This window comes from Crocuta crocuta, unplaced genomic scaffold (assembly GCF_008692635.1).
Source record: "Crocuta crocuta isolate KB4526 unplaced genomic scaffold, BGI_CrCroc_1.0 scaffold197, whole genome shotgun sequence".
In the NCBI taxonomy this organism is placed as follows: Eukaryota; Metazoa; Chordata; class Mammalia; order Carnivora; family Hyaenidae; genus Crocuta; species Crocuta crocuta.
Genome location: NW_027532002.1, coordinates 12,234,975 through 12,253,131, shown reverse-complemented (window position 1 = coordinate 12,253,131; position 18,157 = coordinate 12,234,975). Strand labels below are relative to the sequence as shown.

The window sequence follows — 18,157 nt, the reverse complement described above, 5'->3', positions numbered from 1 at the left end:
GTTTGGAGAAACATATGTCACAACTAACATAGAGATATAGATCATAATTAGGTTATTCTGCTGGTAAGAAATGCAGAATATTTTAAGGATAATATATTTGCATCTAAAATTATAATTGTGGGGGCGCCTGGGTGGCTTAGTCGGTTAAGCGTCCGACTTTCGCTTGGGTCACGACCTCGCGGTTCGTGGGTTCGAGCCCCGCGTCGGGCTCTGTGCTGACTGCCAGCTCAGAGCCTGGAGCCTGTTTCAATCTGTGACTCCCTCTCTCTCTGACCCTCCCCTGCTCACGCTGTCTCTCTCTCTCCTAGAAATAAATAAAAAATAATAAAAAAATTAAAAAAAAAATAAGAACGGCAAGTCCTTGTTTTAAAAAAAAATAATAATAAAATAAAATTATAATTGTGGAAGGACTCATTTTTTTTTCAAAAACCTCACATATAAAGGGTGAGAGGAGGGGTGAGTGGACTTTTGTCCTCAGGCACCAATCTTTAGAAATTCTAGCATCAGGGGCGCCTTGGCGGCTCAGTTGGTTGAGCATCCAACTCTTATTTCAACTCAGGTCAGATCCCAGAGTTTCGGCATCAAGCCACCCCTCCTCTTTCTCTCTCTCTCTCCCCCTCTCCCCACCTCAAGTTCTCTCTCTCTCTAAAAATAAAAATGATAAGAAAAGAAAAAAGAAAAGAAAAATCCTATGGGTGCCTCAGTTAGTTAAGTGTCTGACTCTTGATTTCAGCTGAGGTCTTGATCAGCTCAGGTCAAGAATTCAAGCCCTGCAATTGGGCTCTACGCTGAATGTCAAGCCTACTTTATTTTTTTTTTTCTAATGTTTTATTCATTTCTGAGAGAGAGAGAGAGCGAACAGGGGAGGGTCAGAGAGAGAGGGAGACACAGAATCCGAAGCAGGCTCCAGGCTCCAAGCCAGCCGCCAGCACTGAGCCTGATGTGGGTCTCAAACCCACGGCCCATGAGATCATGACCTGAGCTGAAGTCGGATGCTTAATTGACTGAGCCACCCAGGCACCCCAATGTGAAGCCTACTTAAAAAAAAAAAATCNGGCTCAGGTCATGATCTCATGGCCCGTGGGTTTGAGCCCCATGTCAGGCTCTGTGCTGACAGCTCAGAGCCTGGAGCCTGCTTCAGAGTCTGTGTTTCCTTTGGTCTCTGTCCCTCCCCCCACTGGTGCTCTGTTTCTCTCTTTCTCTCAAAAAAATAAACAATAAAAATTTTTTTAATTCACCATTTTGATCATATTAAAATGTACATGTTAGGTGTGCCTGGTTGGCTTAGTTGATAGACCATGTGACTCTTGATCTCAGAGTTGTGAGTTTGAGCCCCACGGTGGGTGTAGAGATTACTTAAAATCTTTAAGAAAAATAAATGTACATATTAAAATGTACAATTCAGTGGCATTTAGTACATCCAATATGTCTTGTGACTATCACCACTATTTAGTTCCAGAACATTCCATCATCAAGACGAAACCCTATCTAAGCATCAGTTTTAAGGAGAGAGGGAGCAAACCTATTTCATGGACCCTTGAATATCATTTCTTCTTCTGATTCTACTGCCTATAAAATGAAACATTAATTCTACTCAAAGTTTTAAAAAAAATCAAAACTAGTGAAACTAGATCTTGAGAATACCTAGAGTGTTCAGTAATGGGACACAGTGCTATCTAAGGTCAACTAATGTATTCCTGTCTAGTATGTTATAGCTTTATCTTATGGGTAATCTTTCAAAATCTTTTTAACTTCAAAGTCTTTTTAACTTTTCTGTTTATGCACTAAACAATATGATACTAGTTTCATTTTTCTTACAATATGATTCCATAATTTGTTTTCCAAAGGATTATCTGCTTAAAAGTATTCTAAGCCTACTTGCACTGTAGTTAGCTAAGTGATATTCCATGTGCTAACAAGCCCAGGAGTAATAATTCATAAGACATACATTACAGAAATGTTCTTATTTTGAGGCAACTGGGTGGCCCAGTCAGTTAAGCACCCAACTTCGCTCAGGTCATGATCTCACACTTTGTGGGTTTGAGGCCCGCGTTGGGCTCTATGCTGACAACTAGGAACCTGGAGCCTGTTTAGGATTCTGTGTCTCCTTCTTTCTCGCTGCCCCTCCCTCGCTCATGCTCTCTCTCTCTCTTTCTCAAAAATAAACAATCATTAAAAAACAAAATGAAAGAAAGAAATGTTCTTATTTTTATTTCATTTTTTTCAAATGTTTATTTTTGAGATAGAGAGACAGAGAGCACAAGCGGGGGAAGGTCCAGAGAGAAAGAAGGCCACACAGAATCTGAAGCAGGCTCCAGGTTCTGAGCTGTCAGCACAGAGCCCAACTCGGGGCTTGAACTCACAAACCATGAGATCATGGCCTGAGCCGAAATTGGATGCTTAACCGACTGAGCCACCCAGGTGCCCCTAGAAATGTTCTTTTCTTTTTTTTTCGTTTTAAGTAGGCTGCATGCCCAGCATGAGTCTTGAGCTCACAACTTGGGATTCAAGAGTCACATGCTCTACCATCTAAGCTGCCCCATTGTAGAAGTGTTTTTGGAGGAATTGGGCCACTCATTCCTTTCTTTAAAAGAAAAAAGAATTTATTTTATTATTTTATTTATTTACTTATTTTACAATGCAGAGACCTGGCAGTCACCACATTGGCAAAGTAATCCAGTCTAGCATCCCCAATAGTGGAACAACACATGTGGTCTCCTTGAGATTTTGGTGCCTAAACTCAGGATCATTCTTATCTTAAAGGTAAGATTTTTTTTCCAGTGTTTTGTTAATTATTATTGAATATGCTTTCACCACAGTGCTCTCCTTTTTCAAATGATACTTTTGAAATATTTTAACATTTAAGTTTTTCTTCTTTCTTTTTTTAAAGTAAATTCTGCCCCTAACATGGGGCTTAAATTCATGACCCCCAGATCAAGGGTTGCATGCTCTACTGACTGAGTGAGCAAGCCAGATGCCCCCATTTTAGGTTTGGGTTTTTTTTTAATGTTTATTTATTTGTGAGAGAGAGACAGAGTGCGAGTGGGGAAGGAGTGGAGAGAGAGGGAGACACAATCAGAAGCAGGCTCCAGGCTCTGAGCTGTCAGCACAGAGTCTGATGCATGGCTCAAACCCATGAACCGTGAGATCTGGACGTGAGCTGAAGTCTGGCACTTAACCAACTGAGCCACCTAGGTGCCGAATTTAGTTTTTGTTTAAATAAATTTATACTTACATAAGATCTGAAAGAATAATTTACCAAAAGGAATCAATGTCTTTTCCTGGGTTCATTTTTAAATAAATTTATCTATTTCTTCTAGAAATTGGTCTGTTTAAGCTTTCTGTTTCTATGGAGGGAGGGAAATACTAATAACAGGAAACATTTTTTTAATGTTTATTTATTTTGAGAGAGAAAGAGAGAGAAAGAGAGAGAGCAGGTGTGTGAGTGGGGAAGGGCAGAGTGAGAGGGAGAGAGAATCCCGAAATCCCAAACAGGCTTTGCACCATCAGCTGAACGTAGGGCTCCATCACATGAACTGTGACATCATGATCTGAGAAAAATCAAAATCAAGAGTCAGACACTTAACTGACTAAGCCACCCAGGTGCCTGAGGAAACATATTTTAATATAAGAAAGCATCAGCTGACACTTCCAGTTCAAGTCCTACCAACAGAGATTTTCCTCACCTTCCCTTATTCCATTTTTCTTTCTTTCTTTTCTCACAATGAAAAATATGGGTTCCCAACATCCATTATTTCCATTCACGATTTTTTTTAATGGTTATTTATTTTTGAGAGCGAGAGAGACAGAGTGCAAACAGGGGAGGGGCAGAGAGAGAGGGAGGCACAGAATCTGAACCAGGCTCCAGGCTCCAAGCTGTCAGCACAGAGCCTGATGCGGGGCTCGAACCCACAAACCATGAGATCATGACCTGAGCTCAAGTCGGACGCTTAACTGACTGAGCCACCCAGATGACCCCACTCATGATTTTTAAACCAAAACATAGCTTCAATTCTGTTCTCCTAAAAGACCATGATTTTTTATTTTGGGAGAGTTAGGAATGCTTTTTAAAAATCTAATAGGAGTATTAAGCTATTTAGAAAAATATCCACACATTACAAACACATCTAGTTCTGAATGTATACTCAAAAGGTTCACAGTTTGTCTAAAGTTCATCCATTATTCCTAGCCATGGACCCTAGGTGAAGACTCATTTCCTTAAACTACCTAATCTAAGGAGTATCTTGTTCTAAAATTTTTTTTTTTTTTTAATTTCTAGGAAAGAGAGAGAGACAGACAGCATGAGCAGGGGAGGGTCAGAGAGAGAGAGGGGTATCTTGTTCTAAAGGGGATTTTATTTTTATTTTCTTTTTTAAATGTTTATTTTTGAGAGAGAGAAAGCATGAGTGGGGGAGGTGCAGAGAGGGAGAGGGACAAATGATCCCAAGCAGGCACTGAGCTGACAGCACAGAGCCCGATGAAGGGCTCGAACTCCTGACCTGAGCTGAAGGATGGTCAACCAACTGAGCCACCCAGGCACCCCTGTTTAAATTATTTTAAATTTTTTTTAATGTTTTATTTATTTCTAGGAGAGAGAGAGAGAGAGAGAGAGACAGTGTGAGCAGGGGAGGGCCAGAGAGAGAGGGAATCACAGACTGAAACAGGCTCCAGGCTCTGAGCTGGCAGTCAGCACAGAGCCCGACGCGGGGCTCGAACCCAAGAACCACGAGATCATGACCTAAGCGAAAGTCGGACACTTAACCGACTAAGCCACCCAGGCGCCCCTGTTTAAATTATTTTAAATAGACAACAAACATTGATTTTTATTTATCTATTTATCTGTTTATATTTATTATTTTTTTGAATGTTTTATTTATTTTTGAGAGAGAGACAGCATGAGCAGGGGAGGGTCAGAGAGGGAGAGAGTACCCCAAGCAGGCTTCATACTTGCAGGGCTTGAACTCACGAACTGTGAGATGATGACCTGAGCTGAAAACAAGAGTCAGACGCTTAAAAGACTGAGCCACCCAGGTGCCCCTTTAAAAAAAATGTTTAGGGGCACCTGGGTGACTCAGTCGGTTAAGCGTCCGACTTCGGCTCAGGTCATGATCTCACAGTTCGTGGGTTGGAGGCCGTCATCGGGCTCTGTGCTGACAGCTCAGAGCCTGGATCCTGCTTCAGATTCTGTATCTCCCTCTCTCTCTGCCCCTCCCCTGCTCATGCTGTCTCTCTCTCTCTCTCTCTCTCTCTCTCTCAGAAATAAATGAAAACATTAAAAAACTTTAAAAAAAATGTTTAGTGTTTATTTATGTATCTGGTTTTTGTTTTTGTTTTTAACTAGGTCCCATACCCAGCATGGGGCTTGAATTCTCAACCCTGAGACTAAGAGTCACAGGCTCCATAGACTGAGCCACTCAGGTGCCTTAGATTATATCATTTTTTAAGTGTTTTTCTTTTGCAAGTTTTTTTTTAATGTTTATATTTGAGAGAAAGACAGAATATGAATGGGGAAGGGACAGAGAGAGAGGGAGACACAGAATCTGAAGCAAGTTCCAGGCTCTGAGCTGGCAGCACAGAGCCCAATGCAAGGCTCGAACTCATACAGAGAGATCATGACCTGAGCTGAAGTTGGATGCTTAACCACCTGAGTCACCCAAGCGCTCCTGCAATTTTTTTTTAAAAAAATAATAATCAGTCTATTTTCTTTTTGTTTAAATGTATTTATTTTGAGAGAAAGAAAGTGCTCATGCAAGTGGGGGAGGGGTGGAGAGAGATGGGGGAGAGAGAATCCCAAGCAGGTTGTGTGCTGTGAGCATGGAGTTTGACATGGTGCTCAAACTCACTAATGGTGAGATCATGAGTAGACCCAAAATCAAGAGTCAGACACTTAACTGACTGAGCCTCCCAGGTGCCCCTCTTTTGCAAGTTTTAATATCATTATTCCACTGAATGGATTGCCATGATATGATTTTACTAGTCTCCTGTTGATGGACTTCTAAGTTGCATCAATAAGGAATGCTATACATATTTTATACATATAAACATTTTTATACGTATTTGTGAATATTCATGTATACATGCCCACATGCATGTATATCTAAAGTATATTCCTGAAAGTGGTTATTTAAATTTAAGACCAACCTTTTCATACTAGTTTGGCTATTATTAAGTAAAAAAATAAATGTTTTGGTATATTCTAAGATGCATTAATAATCTAAAATGTCAATTAGGTTTTTAAATGTATTATTAGTATTCTGTTGCTCAAGAGATGACTGATGATTCTAAATCTAAATGCCCAATTCAGATTTGGATTACTATATAATATCAATGTAACTTCAACTCAAATTTAGGCCCATTTCTATGAACATTGATGTTAAGACTTAGTAAAGTTTGGATAATCTGTTGGAGTGGTCTGGTTAATTGAATTTTGTCAATTGACAGTTGGTTAGAAAGTCCTTTTTTTTTTCAAAGTTTATTTATTTATTTATTTTTGAAATAGAGAGAGAGGGTGAGAGGGAGGTGCAGAGAGACCAAGAAAGAGAGAATTCTAAGCAGGCTCTGCACTGCCAGCATGGAACCCAATGCGGGGCTCGAACTCACAAACTGCAAGACCATGACCTTAGCCGAAATCAAGAGTCCAACGCTTAACTGACTGAGCCACCCAGGCGCCCTGAAATAGTACTTTCTTTTCTTTTTTTTCTTTTTTAAATGTTTATTTATTTTGAGAGAGAAAGAGTGTGAGCAGGGGAGGGGCAGAGAGAGATTCCTAAGCAGGCTCTTAACTGACTGAGCCGCCCAGGTGCACCGCCCCTTTATTTCAACTCTTGAAGTGAGTTTTTAAAATGTGTTAGCTTCCAACTTTTAATCCAATAAACAACTTTTAACAATCTTCACACACCTTAAAATTAAGTCTAATTGTAATTTACTGTGGAAATTATAGGACCTTTACTAAATCTCTATAGACTAAGAGGCCAAAGAATGAAAATTATTTTACTAAATAAAATTTTGGTTATCACTTCTATCACTTTGTTTTGTTATGACACATCCGTTACCTAAAAGTAACCCTTAATTTACCAAGGACTTAATTTACTTAACTTTTATTTAAGATTAAATTTAACATTCTATTCACACCAACTCAATGTGGAAAGTTGATTCACAGAATTAATAAGATAAGCACTAAAGAAGTTCTAAGCATCACTGATGATATGAAAAAGTTTCTGTACAGCTCTCTGTAACTGTCAAAGTAGATTATAAAATTAATGTAACCCTAACTGTATGCATTTAATAAAAAATCGTATTGTACACTTAAATATGGTGAACTGATTTTATGTAAACTATACTTCAATAAAACTCATTTTATGAAATACTAGAATAATGATTAATAATAGTATGAATCCCTTTGAGTGAAAAACATTAAACCATTTAAAAATATATATTTTAAAATTTTTATTAACATTTATTCATTTTTGAGAAAGCGAGACCTAGGTGCCCCTCAAAAATATTTTTTTTAAATTTTTTTTAATGTTTTATTTATTTCTAGGAGAGAGAGAGAGACAGCGTGAGCAGGGGAGGGTCAGAGAGAGAGGGAGTCACAGACTGAAACAGGCTCCAGGCTCTGAGCTGGCGGTCAGCACAGAGCCCGACGCGGGGCTCGAACCCACGAACCGCGAGATCATGACCTAAGCGAAAGTCGGACGCTTAACCGACTGAGCCACCCAGGCGCCCCTCAAAAATATTTTTAAATGGGAGCATCTTGGTGGCTCAGTTGGTTAAGTGTTCGACTTCGGCTCAGGTCATGATCTCATGGTTGGTGGGTTCGAGCCCCGTGTCTCTGTGCTGACAGCTCGCGCAGAGCCTGGAGCCTGTCTTTGGATTCTGACTCCCTCTCTCTCTGACCCTCCCCTCTCACGCTGTCTCTATCTCTCTCTCAAAAATAAATTTAAAAGACATTTAAAAAATAAAAAAGAATATCTGTGTTTTAAAAAAATATGTTTGAAACAAAACAGTAAGACAAATCATGGCTTGCATTCATGTCTTTTCAGTCTCCTTTAATCTGGAATCTTCCTCAATTTTTCTCTTCCATGACATTGGGATTTTTGAAGCATACAGATCAGTTACTTTATAGAATGTCTCTTGACTGGGGGTTATCTGGTTTTCCTTATGATTGGAGTCGTTACATAGTTTTATGGAATGGAACAAGTGATACTGTCCTTAGTGCATCCCATCAGGAAGCATATGATGTCCGTAGTCCCACTACTGCTGATGTTAATTTTGTTCACTTAGGTAAGGGGCGTCTGCCAGGTTTCCCTGGTGTAAAACTATACAGACTTTCCCCCTTTGTAATTAGCAAGTAGCTTGCAGGGAGAGATTTTCAGACTATGTGTTTCTCATTTGCCTTAAAACTTATACCTTTGGGCTCCAGGGTGTGGTTTAGTCAGTTAAGCCTCTGACTTCAGCTCAGGTCATGATTTCACGGTTTGTGAGTTTGAATCTCACACCCGGTGAGCTCGAGCCCTGCTTTAGGTTACTTCAGACCCTGCTTCTCTCTCTCACTCTCTCCTCTCTTTCTCTCTCTCTCTGCCCCTCGCTCACTTGTACATTCTCTCTCAAAAGAAAAAAACCTTATACCTACTAGTTTTACAAACCATTGAAGAGTTTTGCTTGTCTTATTCCTATTGTGGTTGTCAAATGGTTAATTCATAGCTTTATTTTTTATATTTATATATTTAATCCACCTGTAATTTATATTAATGTAGTATGAGGCAAGGGTATAAATTTATTTCCTTCCAAAGAGTTAATTATACTTTGTCCTTTTTCTACCAAAATGAAATGTCACATTTATCATGTAATTCTCATAGGTACTTGCATCTATTCTGGACTCTATTTCTTTAACAAAAATCCTGCCCCCTCCTATGAGAATTTGACCTTTCATTGCATTTGTTTCTCTGGCATCCTGATAACTACAGTATGTCAAATCTATTACATTTACTTGTGGCAAAAATGACCTCATTAGCAAATTGGACTTTAAGACCAGAACTGTATCTGATGGGGACATCGTACTGTGAAGCTTCTGAGTGAGTAACATAACAGGGCATATTGTCCAGGAACTTTGGAGGCTATACCTATGGAGTTACAAGAGATATTGGGTACCAATGCATAAAATTTTCAAAGCCAGGAGTCCTGCACTTGCAGGATGTGGATTTCCTTCCTTCCTTCCTTTTTTTTTTTTTAAAAGAGATATCTTTTTTTTCTTTAAATTAAAAAAAAAAACAACATTAGGGGGAGGGCGCCTGGGTGGCTCAGTCAGTTAAGCATCTGACTTTGGCTCAGATCACGATCTCACAGTCCGTGGATTTGAGCCCTGTGTTGGGTTCTGTGCTGACAGCTCAAGGCTGGAGCCTGCCTGCTTTGGATTCTGTGTCTCCCTCCCTCTCTGCCCCTCCCCTGCCTGTGCTTTGTCTCTCCTCACTCTCTCTCTCAAAAATGAACAAACATTAAGAAAAATTTTTTAAAATTATTTCAATCTTTTTTTATTATTATTATTTTAAATATTTTTTTATTTATTTCTAGGAGAGAGAGAGACAGCGTGAACAGGGGAGGGTCAGAGAGAGAGGGAGTCACAGACTGAAACAGAATCCAGGCTCTGAGCTGGCAGTCAGCACAGAGCCCGATGTGGGGCTCAAACTCACGAACAGCGAGATCATAACCTAAGCGGAAGTCGGACACTTAACCGACTAAGCCACCCAGGCGCCCCTCAATCTTTATTTTTGAGAAAGAGACACACACACAGCATGAACAGGGAGACAGAGAGAAAGGGAGACACAGAATTCGAAGCAGCCTCCAGGCTCCAAACTGTCAACACAGAGCCTGGCATGGGGCTTGAACCCATGGACCACAAGATCATGACTTGAACTGAAGTGGGACACTCAACCAATTGAGCCACCCAGGTGCTCCATTTTAAATTTTTTTAAATGTTTATTTTTGAGAGGCAAAGAGAGACAGAGCACAAGTGAGGGAGGGGCTGAGAGAGAGGGAGACACAGAATTAGAAGCAGGCTCCAAGCTCTGAGCTGTTAGCTCAGAGCCCAACACAGCCTCGAACCGATGAACTGTGAGCACATGACGTGAGCCAAAGTCACCTGAGCTACCCAGGGACCCCCCCACCCCCGCCCCTTAGGCTTCGTGCTGTCAGTGCAGAGCCCAACTGGGGGCTCTAACTCAAGAACAAAGAGATCGTGACCTGAGCCATCCAGGTGCTGCACAAGATGTGGATTTCATCATCTTGCACCAAGTTGTACTGCTGTGTGGACTATTACATGAACTTGTGGAATGCCATGCTGCCCTACTGCATTCTGCTTCCCATTCTATATTTTCCAAAGTATGATGCCAAATGTGGGCTGTTAGAATTTTCTATATCTGAATGTCTGCTGGAATTTAAGACAGCACCTTAATGAATGTAGCAGAGCATTCTGAAACTCCATTTAAATGTATATATAAACTTGGGATTTATACTGTATTGTTTATCAAGCTTCCCATTCAGTAGTGTACAGATGGGTTCAGGATCCATGTATAGAAAACAACAAATATTTTTTCATGTCTTATACTTAAATTTATGGTATTAATGGAGCAGCTGGCTGGTTCAGTTGGTGTTCAACTCAATCTCAGAGTCGTGAGTTTGGGCCCCATGTTGGGTATAGAGAGGACTTAAAAATAAATAAAGTTAAAAAAATTTTATGGTATTTAAAAAAGTGTAAACCCTAGGGGTGTCTGGGTGGCTCAGTCAGTTAAGCGTCCAACTCTTGATTTCTGCTCTGGTCATAATCTCATGGTATGTGGGTTTGAGCTCCCATTAAGCTCTGTGCTGACGTGTGGAGCCTGAGACTCTCCCTCTCTCTCTGCCCCTCCCAGCCTCAAAATAAATACTTTAAAAAAAAAAAAAAAGGTAGGGGTGCCTGGGTGGCTGTCAGTTGAATGTCCGACTTAGGCTCAGGTCATGATGTTGCGGTTCGTGGATTCAAGGTCTACATTGTGCTCGCTCAGAGCCTGCTTCACATCCTCTGTCCCCCCCTCTCTCTCTGCCTTAACGCTCTTGTGTTCTTTCTCTCAGAAGTAAATAAACATTTAAAAAAGTATTTTTTAAAAAAGGGAAAACACTAAATCCCAAGGAACCAGAGCATATAAACGATATGTTTTTATCCTGTATTAAACGTTTAGTTACAAGTACATGTATGCCTTTGCAAAGAAGTTAGTGAAAATAACTTTTTATTTTTTATNAAAATAACTTTTTAAAAATATTTTTATTTTTTTAAAGCAATCGCTACACTCAATGTGGGGCTTGACCTTACAAACCCCATGATCAAGAATCTTATGCTCTACCAACTGAACCAGCCAGACACCCCGAAAATAATGTTTTTAAAGTTTATTCATTTTGAGAGTGAGAGCAGAGAGGGAGAGAATCACAAGCAGGCTCTTCCCCACCAGCATGGAGTCCCATGCAGGGCACAACCTGTGAAATCACGTGAGCCGAAACCAAAAGTCAGATGTTCAACTGGCTGAACCACCCAGGTGCCCTGAAAATAATTATTTTTTGAAAGATTTAAGTAATTTTTACTCCCAATGTGGGGCTCAAACTCACAACCTTGAGATCAAGAGTCACATATGCTACCAACTGAGCCAGCCAGGTGCCCCCTTGAAAATAATCCTTAATATGGGGCGCCTAGATGGCTCAGTCAGTTGAGCGTCCAACTTGGGCTCAGGTCATGATCTCATGGTTTGTGGGTTTGAGCCCCGCGTCGGCCTCTGTGCTGACAGCTCAGAGCCTGGAGCCTGGTTCAGATTCTGTGTCTCCCTCTCTCTCTGACCCTCCCCTGTTCACATTGTCTCTCTCTCTCTCTCTCTCAGAAATAAATAAAAAACATTAAAAAAATTTTAAAAAATTGTTAATATACAGTACTTGGAAACCAAAATTCGTGTCTTTGTTTCAAAAAAGAACATTTTGGGGGTGCCTGGGTAGCTCAGTCAGTTGAGTGTTGGATTTCAGTTCAGGTCTGAACCTCTTGGTTCAGAGTTCAGAGCTCATCAGGCTGTCAGCCCAGAGCCCTCTCTTTTTGCCTCTTTCCTGCTTGTGCTCTCTGTCCCTCTCTCAAAAATAAACATTAAAAAAAATTTTCAAAGGGGTGCCTTGGCTCTCAGTTGGTTAAATGTCTGACTTCAGCTCAGGTCATGATCTTACGGACTGTGACTTCGAGTCCTGCTTCGGGCTCTGTGCTGACAGCTTGGAGCCTGGAGCCCACGTTGGGTTTTGGGTCTCCCTCTCTCTATGCCCCTCCCCTACTTGCTTGCGCTCTCTCAAAAATAAACATTAAAAAAATATTTTTTATTAAAAAATTTTTTAAATGTTTTTATTTATTTCTGACAGAGAGACAACAGGGGAGGATCAGAGAGAGAGAGAGACACAGAATCTGAAGCAGACTCCAGGCTCTGAGCTAGCTGTCAGCACAGAGCCCAATGCAGGGCTTGAACCCACGAACCGTGAGATCATGACCTGAGCCGAAGTCGGATGCTTAACCGATTGAGCCACTCAGGCGCCCCTAAAAAAATTAAAAAAAAAAAAAAATTTCCACTGACTTCTCTGCATTTGATTTTGTAAATACCAGAATGCTTTACTTATCTGACATCAGGGATCTCAGTGTTCCATACAAATGAACTTTCAAGGTGACTTAAACACTCAATCCTTTATATAATTGTTAAATTGTCATTTCTCTTCCTGTATTAGACAGGTTTATAATAAAATCGATTCTTTCTTTGGGGTCATAATGATTGAATATACTTTCAGCCTAGACCTCTTCTGTATATTCCTTCTATGCTTTAGCTCTTTAACTCAATTGATGAAACTTTTTTTATTAATTTTTTAATGTTTTTTATTTATTTATGAGAGAGACAGCATGAGTTGGGGAGGGTCAGAGAGAGAGGGAGACACAGAATCTCAAACAGGCTTCAGGCTCTGAGCTAGCTGTCAGCACAGAGCCCAACGCAGGGCTTGAACCCATAAACTGTGAGATCATGACCTGAGCCGAAGTCTGACGTTTAACCGACTGAGCCACCCAGGCACCCACTTTAATTAAAAAATTTTTTTCTTAATGTTAATTTTTGAGAAAGAAACAGTGCAAGCGGGGGAGGGGTAGAGAGAGGAGACACAGAATTTGAAGCAGGCTCCAGGCTGTAGCCCCGATGTGGGGCTTGAACTCATGGCCTGAGAGATCATGACCTGAGTGAAAATTGGGCACTCAGCTGACTGAGCCACCTAGGTGCCCCTGAAAAAAATTTTTTAATGTTTATTTTTGAGACAGACAGTGTGTGAGCAGGGGAGGGGCAGAGAAGGAGACACAGAATCCAAAGCAGGCTCCAGACTCTGAACTGTCAGCACACAGCCTGATGCAGGGCTGGAACTCATGAACTGTGAGATCATGACCTGAGCTGAAGTTGGACATTGAACCAACTGAAACACCCAGGTGCCCCTAACTTGATGGAACCTTCTGATTGGGAATTCAGCTTATGGACCCTACCAATCTTTTCCCCATGTTACTATTCTCATCAATTCATAAAAACATTTATTGGGCACTTACTCCATACCAGTCACCATTCTAGGCACCAAGCATGTGCAAACTTCATGCCTCATTGGCTACCTAATCATTTTCCAACTATCAAATGGCAGGATACATCAGAGAGAAATAATAGAGATGTGTGGATCTTTATCTTCGGGAGTTTCAGTTTTTTACTATGTGTGCGTGGCAAGCTACACACTTTTACCATTTTTTTTGAAGTTTATTTCGAGAGAGACTGCACAAGTAGGGGAAGGGCAGAGAGAGAATCCCAAGCAGGTTCTGCACTGCCAGTGCAGAGCCCGATGTGGGGCTCGAACTCACGAGCTGTGAGATCATGATCTGAGCCGAAGTTGACCACTTAACTGAGCCACCCCAGGCACTCCCTAGGTGTTTACCATTTGTTAACAGTGTGCAGATCTATGGCATTAAGTACATTCACACTGTGCAAACTTCACTACTATCCGTCTCCAGCCTTTTCATCTTATCCAACCAAAACTATACAAATTGAACACTGACACTCCAGTGTTCCCTCTATACATACTTTAAATTTTCTCAAAGTGATCAGAGTCCCACTGTTACGAAACTGTAGCACCTGTACCCATGTGTTAACGCTCCCCTCTGAGGGGGGTGGATAGCCTACTTAGGCCCCCTTTTTAAACATTTTTAAAGTAAGCTCCATGCCTAACATGGGGCTTGAACCCACAACCCTGACATCAAGAGCCACGGGGTCAACCAACCTCATGAGGCAGCCAGATGCTCCTAAGCCCTCTTTTTGATAGTCTCAATTTTTCCAAGTTTGTCAATTTTATCCTCAATTCACTGTTCCATGTATCTTGACAGTTACATTTCTGCATCGAGAGTATCCTCTCAGATTGAAACACAAAGAAGCAGTATTTGTATAAGCCTGAAAATTATGCCATAAAAGTTTATCCCTGGATTAAATTAGCATTAGAGACATATGTAAACTGCACAGGACAGCATACCATTGAGACTCATGACTGGATTGTGTTAAGCAACAGCTTTCTTTCAAATTTTATGAACACCACGTGTGGGTTTCTCAAGTGGATAGGCTTTTGGGAATCAATTACCAAGTACACAGAATTAGTGAAGAATCATTTCAAGTATACAGGATTCCATAGTATCCATTTTTGTCCTAACATCATTGAGTCTTACTTTCTCCCTAGTTCCAGTGGTTTTGTTTTCATTAGCTCTTTCTCTTAGGTAAACTCTATGTCCAGTGTGGGGGTTGAATGCACAACCCTGAGATCTAGTCACATGCTTTAATGAGCCAGAGGAGTTCCTCCATTAGTTCTTCTGGCCACATTGCTGGTTTTTGTAACGTGGTCATTTCATTTTGAAATAATTTTGTAGTGCAAATAATTCAGAGTATACTTATTTTTCTTTAGTAAAATCTCAACACATTGTTTCAAGACCTCTCTCTCCTATATTGTTGGTGGGAGGTTAAATTGGCAAAGCTTGTTATTCTTATGCCTGTTTGCTTTCTTGGAAGTTAGTTTTCTTGCTGTCTATATTCATGACTCCCATTGATGGTATATGGGGGGCGGGGGGAAGAAAGAGAGGAAGTCAGGGCTTCCTAGCCTAAGCTGGGGAGGAGCAGAGAGGAAGAGAGAGAATCCAAAGCAGACTCCACGCTGTCAGTGCAGAGCGTGATGTGGGGCTAGATCCCACAAAAGCAGATCATGAACTAAGCTGAGATCAAAAGTCAGATACTCAATGCAGTAAGCTACCCAGGTACCCTCATCTTACCTTCCAATGTATACTCATAGCACAAAAATGCAGATTTTGATCATCATTCAATGTATTTAATTTTAATTACTTGGATGGGAAGAAAGAAAATTCATATACCCAAAGCATGAAGTTTGACATTGGGGTTAAGTTTTTTTTTTTTTAAGTTTATTTCTGAGTGACAGAGTACACAGAAGGGGCAGAGAGAGGGAGAGAGAATCCCAAGCAAGTTCTACACCATCAGTGTGGCACCTGATGCAGGGCTCAAACTCCCCAACTAGGAGATCATGATCCAAGCCGAAGTCATCAGACACTTTTAACCAACTGAGCCACCCAGGTGCCAGCACAGAGCCCGATGTAGGGCTCAATCCCACTGTGAGATCATGACCTGAGCTGAATTAAGAGTGGATACTTAACCAAGCCACCCAGGCGGCCCTTTTTTTATGTTTTATTTCTGAGAGAGAGACAGCATGAACAGCGGAAGGTCAGAGACAGAGGGAGACACAGAATCTGAAGCAGGCTCCAGGCTGAGCTAGCTGTCAGCACAGAGCTGACGCAGGGCTCAAACCCACGAACCGTGAGATCATGACCTAAGCCGAAGTTGGACGCTTAACCAACTGAGCCACTCAGGCGCCCCCAAGACAAAATTCTTAAGGGCCGCCTGGGTGGCTCAGTCTGTTAAGCATCCAACTTCGGCTCAGGTCACGATCTCACAGTTTCTGGGTTCAAGCCCCACGTCAGGCTCTGTGCTGCCAGCTCAGAGCCTGGAGCCTGCTTCAGATTCTGTGTCTCCCTCTCTCTCTGACCCTCCCCTGTTCATACTATCTCAGAAATAAAAAATTAAAAAAAAATATTTTTAAGTAATCTTTACACCCAACGTGGGGCTTGAACTCACAACCCAGAGATTGAGTCTCATGCTCTATTGACGGAGCCAGCCAGGTCCTCCTAAACCTTTTTTTTTTTTCTTTAATTTTTAATGTTTATTTCTGAAAGAGAGAGTGTGAGCAGGGGAGGGTCAGAGAGAGAAGGAGATACAGAATCCGAAGCAGGCTCCAGGCCTAGTATTTAATACATAACATTACATCCAAGCACGACTTCTGAAAGAAGTTCCCCTTTCTTTAAAGGAATTTGCCTCTTGACTGTTGAAACCACACCTCCCAACCTCTCCGTCTCGCCAGCAGCACCCAGGCCTTGGTCATCATCTTTGTCCTCTCTGACTTCCTTCTCCAACATTTTGGTTGGCTACTGGCTCAGGGCCATTACATTTGCTATTCCCTGTACCTAATATGTTCTTCCTTCAGGTACCCACAAGTCTCCCTCATCACCCTTAGATTCTACTTAAAATTTCACCTCAGAAAGCCTGCTTAAACTCCCATATTCTCCTTCCCATTAGCATGTATATAACATCTACATGTTTTGTTTCTGATATTTACTGTCTCTTCACACGGTTATTCTCTAACAGACTGTGGCTAATGTTTTCATTTTTGTTGGGGATACGCTGCTTGAATCTTTAAAGTACTTTTACAGTCAACAGATTAATGTTCTCTTTAGGGCAATTCCAAGTCTTCTAATAACCGTGCTTAAGGGCACCTGGGTGGGTCAATTGGTTAAACTCGGTCTTGGTTAAGGCCATGATCTCAGGTTCATGAGTTTGAGCCCCGCATCAGGCTCTGTGCACACGAGAACTAAATTTCTCTAGGAACCGGCAAGATATTGCTTCGATCTCCGGCTATTCTTTATTGGCAAAAACTGTTAAAATGACATTTTGAAAAGGTTTTTTTTTTAATTTTTACAATATTTTTGAGAGATGGGGTGGGGGGACAGAGAGAGAGAGAGAGAGAGAGAGAGAGAGAGAGAGACAGACAGAAGCCAAAACAGGCTCCAGGCTCTGAGCTGTGAGTACAGAGCCTGACATGGGGCTTGAACCCACGAACCGCTGGATCATGACCTGAGCCGAAGTTGGACGCTTAACTGAGCCACCCAGAAGCCCCCAAAAAAGCTTTTTAATAGGGGCACCTGGCTGGCTCAGTTGGTGGAGTGTGTGACTCTTGATCTTGGGGTTGTGTGTCTGAGCCCCAATGGTGGGTACAGTGATTGTTTAAAAACAAAATCCTTAAAAAATAAAGATACCTGAAGCTACTTCAATCCCATAGATTCCATCAGTCTATTACATAGATTAAAATAATCTATTTTCATGTTTATTTATTTTGAGAGAGAGAGGGAGAAGGAGAGAGGGAGGAAGGGCAGAGAGGGAGACACAGAATTCGAAGCAGGCGCCAGGCTGTGACTTGTCAGCACAGAGCCTGACGTGGTGCTGGAACCCACGAATTGTTAAGATGATGACCCGAGTTGGACACTCAACCGACTGAGCCACCCACGGGCCCCTAAAATTATCTAATTTTATCCCCACTGTTTGAAGAAGAAAACAAAGGAGCTCACGTTCCTATACCTTTTTTTAAATAAAAGTTGCCTGAAACATAATCCACCTCTTTGCTGGAGCATCTTCACCTTACATTACATAACAGTTGAGTATGTGTCCTATTAGAATGCGGGCTCCTTGAAGACATAAACCATTTTAACTTTCCTTCACCACAGTGCTTGGTATGGAATATTCTCAATACCAACAACTTGGATGACAGAAAAGGGGAGGGAAGAAAAGGATTTTTAAAGACTGAGGAAGAGGTGCCTGGGTGGCTCAGTTGATTAAGTGTCCATCTTCAGCTCAGCTCATGATCTCATGGTTCACAAGTTTGAGCCCCCTGTAGGGCTCTGTGCTGACAGTTCAGGGCCTCGAGCCTGCTTCAGATT

The 18,157-nt window shown here is 41.4% G+C and overlaps 1 long non-coding RNA gene across 1 annotated transcript in view; it reads left to right on the top strand.

Moving 5' to 3' along the window:
• Nucleotides 1-18,157, top strand: part of LOC144241019 (uncharacterized) — a 36,010-nt gene that overhangs the window by 13,654 nt on the left and 4,199 nt on the right. Inside the window, exon 4 of the long non-coding RNA XR_013337939.1 lies at nt 2,645-2,763. This is a non-coding gene — a long non-coding RNA (uncharacterized LOC144241019). The remainder of the gene's footprint in view (nt 1-2,644; nt 2,764-18,157) is intronic.